This window comes from Hyperolius riggenbachi, chromosome 1 (assembly GCF_040937935.1).
Source record: "Hyperolius riggenbachi isolate aHypRig1 chromosome 1, aHypRig1.pri, whole genome shotgun sequence".
NCBI lineage: Eukaryota > Metazoa > Chordata > Amphibia > Anura > Hyperoliidae > Hyperolius > Hyperolius riggenbachi.
In genome coordinates, this window is record NC_090646.1 from 488,405,020 (window position 1) to 488,413,115 (window position 8,096).

An 8,096-nucleotide genomic window follows, 5' to 3' on the forward strand; every position below is an offset into this window, starting at 1 on the left:
ATACCCCTGCCTACATATACTGGGACATATACCCCTGCCTACATATACTGGGACATATACACCTGCCTACATATACTGGGACATATACCCTTGCCTACATATACTGGGACATATACCCCTGCCTACATATACTGGGACATATACCCCTGCCTACATATACTGGGACATATACCCCTGCCTACATATACTGGGACATATACCCCTGCCTACATATACTGGGACATATACCCCCTGCCTACATATACTGGGACATATACCCCTGCCTACATATACTGGGACATATTCCCCTGGCTACATATACTGGGACATATCCCCCTGGCTACATATACTGGGACATATACCCCCTGCCTACATATACTGGGACATATACCCCTGCCTACATATACTGGGACATATACCCCTGCCTACATATACTGGGACATATACCCCTGCCTACATATACTGGGACATATACCCCTGGCTACTTCTTCTGGGGACATATACCCCTGCCTACATATACTTGGACATATCCCCCTGGCTACATATACTGGGACATATACCCCCTGCCTACATATACTGGGACATATACCCCCTGCCTACATATACTGGGACATATACCCCCTGCCTACATATACTGGGACATATCCCCCTGGCTACATATACTGGGACATATCCCCCTGCCTACAAATACTGGGACATATACCCCTGCCTACATATACTGGGACATATACCCCTGGCTACTTTTTCTGGGGACATATACCCCTGCCTACATATACTGGGACATATACCCCTGCCTACATATACTGGGACATATACCCCTGCCTACATATACTGGGACATATACACCTGCCTACATATACTGGGACATATACCCCTGCCTACATATACTGGGACATATACCCCTGCCTACATATACTGGGACATATACCCCTGCCTACATATACTGGGACATATACCCCTGCCTACATATACTGGGACATATACACCCTGCCTACATATACTGGGACATATACCCCTGCCTACATATACTGGGACATATCCCCCTGGCTACATATACTGGGACATATCCCCCTGGCTACATATACTGGGACATATACCCCCTGCCTACATATACTGGGACATATACCCCCTGCCTACATATACTGGGACATATACCCCCTGCCTACATATACTGGGACATATCCCCCTGGCTACATATACTGGGACATATACCCCCTGCCTACATATACTGGGACATATACCCCCTGCCTACATATACTGGGACATATACCCCCTGCCTACATATACTGGGACATATCCCCCTGGCTACATATACTGGGACATATCCCCCTGCCTACATATACTGGGACATATACCCCTGCCTACATATACTGGGACATATACCCCTGCCTACATATACTGGGACATATACCCCTGGCTACTTTTTCTGGGGACATATACCCCTGCCTACATATACTGGGACATATACCCCTGCCTACATATACTGGGACATATACCCCTGCCTACATATACTGGGACATATACCCCTGCCTACATATACTGGGACATATACCCCTGCCTACATATACTGGGACATATACCCCTGCCTACATATACTGGGACATATACCCCTGCCTACATATACTGGGACATATACCCCTGCCTACATATACTGGGACATATACCCCCTGCCTACATATACTGGGACATATACCCCTGCCTACATATACTGGGACATATCCCCCTGGCTACATATACTGGGACATATCCCCCTGGCTACATATACTGGGACATATACCCCCTGCCTACATATACTGGGACATATACCCCTGCCTACATATACTGGGACATATACCCCTGTTTACATATACTGGGACATATACCCCTGCCTACATATACTGGGACATATACCCCTGCCTACATATACTGGGACATATACCCCTGGCTACTTTTTCTGGGGACATATACCCCTGCCTACATATACTTGGACATATCCCCCTGGCTACATATACTGGGACATATACCCCCTGCCTACATATACTGGGACATATCCCCCTGGCTACATATACTGGGACATATACCCCCTGCCTACATATACTGGGACATATACCCCTGCCTACATATACTGGGCACATATACCCCTGGCTACCTGTTCTGGGGACATCTCTACCCCTGGCTACCAGTTCTGGGGACATCTATACCGCTGGCCACCTATTCTGGGGACACCTATAGACCTGGGGCTACCTATTTTTGGGGAACCACTGCTGTCAGATTGAGTGTATTTTGGGGAACTGCTGCCAGGTGAGAGGTGTCTACATATTAAGGGGGCATTCTGCCTATTTATGTGAAAAGCTGTCTATTTATGTGCCTCATGACTGCTGAATTTGTCTTGTTGCGGGCCTCATGGTTACTGACTTTGTCTTGTTGGGGGCCTCATGATTGCTGAATTTGTCTTGTTGGGGGCCTCATGATTGCTGAGTTGGTCATGTTGGGGGCCTCATGATTGCTGAATTTGTCTTGATGGGGGGGGGGCCTCATGATTGCTGAATTTGTCTTGTTGGGGGGGGTCACATGATTGCTAACTGCGAGACTATGGAAAAAGCTGAATCATCATCATATGAGACAATAGCATTAAACCTACTTTTTCCGCTTTTTAAAACAGAAAATTAAACTGGGAGGTTCTAAAAAAAAATGAATAATTTTTTTTAGGAGTACGATGGATGAAATTGTTTATCTTCACAGTTTATTTTCAACTTAATTTTCCATAATGTTCATGTATGAGTTAAAACGTTTGTATTTAGTTTAAATTGCTGTTGGCACTTTGTGATAGTAAAGTGACTTTGCAGTTTGGACACTCGACCTCCAAAAGGTTTGCCACCACTGTCCTAATCTAATGTCCCACCATTGCTTAGTTCATGTAAACTTGTCTCCACCCACGACCACACCCACATTCTGGTTCATGACCACACCCATTTTTCGGCGCGGCGCGCGTAGCTCCATTTTACAGCAGCCCAAATTTTTACTCCCCACTTTTTGCCCCCCCCTGGAAAATTTTCTGCGGACGCCCATGTCCCGGCCATAGCCAAAGTGTAATGTCCCGCCATATCATTATTATGTATTTATGTAGCACTTGCATCTTCTACAGCACTTTACAGAGTACACAGTCATGTCATGGACTGACATCTAAGATGCAAATCTCCCATTTCACCACATCATTGTGGGAACACTGCTTTCTGATGTGTTTGGGGAACATTGCCTATCTGTGTTTTGGGAGGAAACTCTAGCCCACTGCCTCAGAGTTACATTACAGTTCGCTCCACCCACACCATGTCATGGACACACCCATTTTTTGACGCAGCCCGCTTCCCGCGCCGCACTAGCACCCCCCTCCGTCCCAGGTTAAGCCAAGAAAAATCTGGTCACTGTATAAAGGTGGCCATAGATGTGATGATTTTGCAGCCTATCGACCATCCGATAATTATCAAATAAAAATTGGTGCCGAAATTAGTTGAATGTATCAGTTGGACATGCTGGTAAATCAGGTGTGTGACAGTAACGGTGTGCAATATTACGATGGAACCCCCAAACGATGTCCCTCCAAATGTTAGATGTGCATGAAAATATTTTACCTGTCTGCTGCCCCGACTGTCCGCTGAGTTTCCTCCATACTTTTGCATCCGCGTCCCACTTGACAGGTAGGTATTTTCATGCACACGCAACAGCGGGGGAGCACATCTAATATTTGGGGGTACATCGGGTGAGGAGGTGTCATTTCTGTGCTGAAATCAATCTGGAATCGGCCTGCGGTGTATGTGCAGCAAACAGATATCTCTCTGATCAAGTTAGATCTACCTCTTGGTTAATTCTGCCCATACATCACTAGATACATATATGGGCACCTTTACTCTCTCAATGCTGGTCATTCATTTAGTTGCTTAATTTAGTTTACTGACATTGGGCTCTATTCACAATCATTTTCCGCATGTGGAAATCCACTTGCGGTAAATTTGTGACCAAAATAAGACCATCTTGACAGTCACAACATTTTCCGCATGCGAAAAAAGTGTGGGAAAAGTTTGCAAATATTGCGGAAAAGTGTAGGCAAAAGTCGCTAATTTACACGAAAAAACACCAACAAATTTACAAAGAAAAAGGGGCGCATTATTTCTTCCTTAACTAGTGATTTATATTACCTACAAGTACCAGGTGATATATTTCACTTCCCATTGATTTAAATGGAGTCTGGAGCCTTGAGAGCTGTGTTTGCTGGACTTCAAAACTTTTTAGCTAACAATTTTTTATTGCGACTGTTTCCCGCCTGAATATGCATGTTTCTGCGCTTTTTTCCGCATTATTCCCCCTTGCGGAAAACACGCGGAAAAGTTTTAGGGAATTTGGATAAAATAGGGGAATTGCTGTGGTAATTTTGCAGTAAAAAATCCATTACCGCACATGATAGTGAATAGAGCCCATTTTGATGTGGATTATCTCACTGTCAGGTTTGATTGTTATCCTGTGCACTTGGCACTTGATTATGCATGTTATGTTACTGAATGTCTGACCAGCACCTCTGACTTCTCTCAGGGGGAATGTGGAAATGTACGCGCCGTCATAGACGCCCATGTTAATAGCCGCAATTTGTGGCTATTACAAGAAATGTTGTTCGCCAGCGGCACCCAAGGAAAATAGTGGGCGGCCCAAACCGTGGCTACACATGGCGGGCTAATTTTAGAAATGGCTAATCGTGGCTATTAGCATGGGAGCCCACGACCGCACCCACATTTCTTGATTCCTCCTTAGAGGGGTCAGAGATGTTGGTCAGACATTTAGTAATTTAGAGTAACTGTTAGGCATTACATTATTATTAGCAAAACAGACAAATGATAAGCGCTCAAGGATGCACCTGAATTGTGAGCCATCAGCGGCAATGCAGAGCCCCCTAGGGCTGAATACATGCCTCTAATGCAAAACAGATGCAAAATTATGTGCTAACTCTAATCTAAAAATTTTAGAGTGAATTTAAAACAGTGAAGGCAGCTAGCCACTAGTATACTTACATTTAATTTTGCACAGTGGGAGACATGGCAGCGCTTTCAAACAACCTCATACCTGAATGGTTTAACTGCAATGGTGAGCAGAGCTTGGTCTATAGTGATGCAGGGTGTGTAATATAGTCCAGTTTCTGGAGCTCTGCCCACTGATGCAGCTTAATCACTAATTCCCCCTCCCTCTCTTTGCCTGCAGTGTATGCTGGGTGTGTAATTTAGTCCAGTTTCTGGAGCTCTGCTCACCATTGCAGTTAAACCATTCAGGTATGAGGTTGTTTGAAAGCGCTGCCATGTCTCCCACTGTGCAAAATTAAATGTAAGTATACTAGTGGCTAGCTGCCTTCACTGTTTTAAATTCACTCTAAAATTTTTAGATTAGAGTTAGCACATAATTTTGCATCTGTTTTGCATTAGAGGCATGTATTCAGCCCTAGGGGGCTCTGCATTGCCGCTGATGGCTCACAATTCAGGTGCATCCTTGAGCGCTTATCATTTGTCTGTTTTGCTTGTCTTATGAAATGTGTATACCATTTATGAATAGCAGCACGAGGAATTATGTTTTTATTGGTAGGTTAGAGGTAGGTCTTCCCCAAGGGGGTACGTCACCGCCGTGGGGAAGTCTATTAGGTCATAATTTGTGCACTAATTATCACTGAAGCTAACACCCCCCCTTGGTCTATAGTGATGCAGGGTGTGTAATATAGTCCAGTTTCTGGAGCTCTGCCCACTGATGCAGCTTAATCACTAATTCCCCCTCCCTCTCTTTGCCTGCAGTGTATGCTGGGTGTGTAATTTAGTCCAGTTTCTGGAGCTCTGCTCACCGTTGCAGTTAAACCATTCAGGTATGAGGTTGTTTGAAAGCGCTGCCATGTCTCCCACTGTGCAAAATTACATTATTATTATTGATTTATAAAGCGCCAACATATTCCGTGGCGCTGTACAAAGTAAATAAAGTAAATACAAAATAAATCTTCTAGTGCAGGCTGTTACAATAGTCAAGAGGATGCTAACCAGGCAAATCCAAACTTTAAAATCATTCTTACTGTGCTCCTTCTCTCCCCAGGCTCTAAGATGGTATGCGGACTAACACAGACACAAAACAGAAGTGAGATGAGAGCTATGCTGTATCAGCCTGATTGGCTGAAGCATCTGTTAGAGTTGGGCGAACAGTTCGGCTGTGTTAGCCGAACTGCAGCCGAACTGTTCGGCTGCCCAAGCTGTCATTTATCTGTGGCTCTTACTACTTCCGGGTCGCAATGACCCGGAGTAGTACGTCTGCGCTGGCCCGGCGGAGCACGTCCTAGATCGCGCTCCCGTTGCCGGGCACTCTCTGCGCATGTGTGTGACGTCATGAGGCATAGGCACCCGTATGCGGACATATGGCCGCATAGGGGTGCTATTTTGGCTGGGAACGTCAGTGAAAGTTTTCTTTTATTTATGACAGTGAAGTTAATTAATCTAAAAGTGGTGCACCCTGGGCGACTTTTGGGGTCACAATTCCTGAAAAGGACTTTTGGGGTCCGTCTGGTAAACAGAGACCCTATAAATGCATCTACACAGCACTAAATCACACATAACAGCTATCTCTATCTGTCCCTGAACACAGCTCTCCCAGCCAGGTTAGTGTAAGTTTTATGCTTAAGGGGGGGGGGGGGGGGGGTTCATGACCCATGTGGTAAAAATGGGTGCCCTGTGCCTGCTCCGGTCCCCAACGATCCTCTGGTTCCCTGCCGTGGCTCAGTTTTGGTGACTGAGCCTGTCGCTGGCCACTGTGCCTACACGGCCCTAGCAGCGCCCGTTCTTGTTCGCACTCCCGTCGGCAGGAGTGTCCTGCGCAGGCGCAATAGAGATTTTTTTCGCGCTGCACAGGACACTCCCGGCGACGGGAGCACAAACAAGGTCGTGCACGGCCAGGGCTGCAAAGATGCAGTGGCCAGCTACAAGCTCAGTCGTCGAAAACGAAACTGAGCCCCGGCGGGGAACCAGAGGATCGTGGACTACTAGCACAGGCACATGGCAACTTCAGGGGTCCAGTGGAAGCCCCAGGTAAGTAAAACTGGATTTTTTAACCAACTTAATTATCCTTTTAAGGGTGAAGGGTAAAATATGTCTCCGTGGGAAGTATAGGGCAGAAACAATCATCACGTAACGTTGGGACCAGGATCATTCTCCGGGAACTGTCTTCCGGCGAACATGTCCGTCAATCACTTATCAAAAACAATTAGTTCTACAATGTGGCCATAACAGAGCTGTGATATTTGCTTGGGTCATATTTTATGAATGGTTGCTTCTTCACTGCCTGTGCTGTCGCATGAAACATCTCACCTCACACCTATGAGGAAGCAGCAAAGCTACTGTGAAGTGTGCCTCAGGCACATTTTTGTTGACATTAATCCATTTGTATCCCGACAAGATGTATTGTAAAGACGTGATATAAAATTATATCACAGTTTGGATACACTTGTATGTGTAAACTATGAAAGTGAAACCTATTTTTCATACTATACCATCAGGTGTGACATTAATAAAGAAGAGTCTCCAGTATCCGACACCGGCGGGGATCACCTGATGCCAGTTACATGTGCTTGCCGGTTGCTTAAGCAAACAGACAAAAAGCACAAACCTCACCCCTGAAATACTTACCGAGCCTCCAGCGAAGTCTAGCAGACCTCCTGTACCTTCTCACGGGCTCCGAGAGGCTTTCCCTGAGCACGCAAGCCGCTATGTCACCTGACCTGCATCGGGTCAGGTGACACACCGGCTTCCAGACACCGAAAGCCACTAGATACCTGTGAGGAGGTACAGGAAGGCTGCTAGAGGTCGCTGGAGGCTCGGTAAGTATTTTACAGTCTGCCAGCAACCCCAAAAAGGACCCCGTTATCCATCAGGCATGCCAGTTAGTTGAGTTCCGGATAACGGGTATGTTATGCTGTATGTTGAAATGCTTTTATACTGGGTCACCACAGGAAAACACCTTTCATTTTCTTGTTTCTCAGTGTTTTAATAGCTCTTTCTTTTTAGGCTACACATTTTGCAATCACTTTTTATATCATTAAAGTATTGCATAATTAATTTAAAGTCTATGTCACC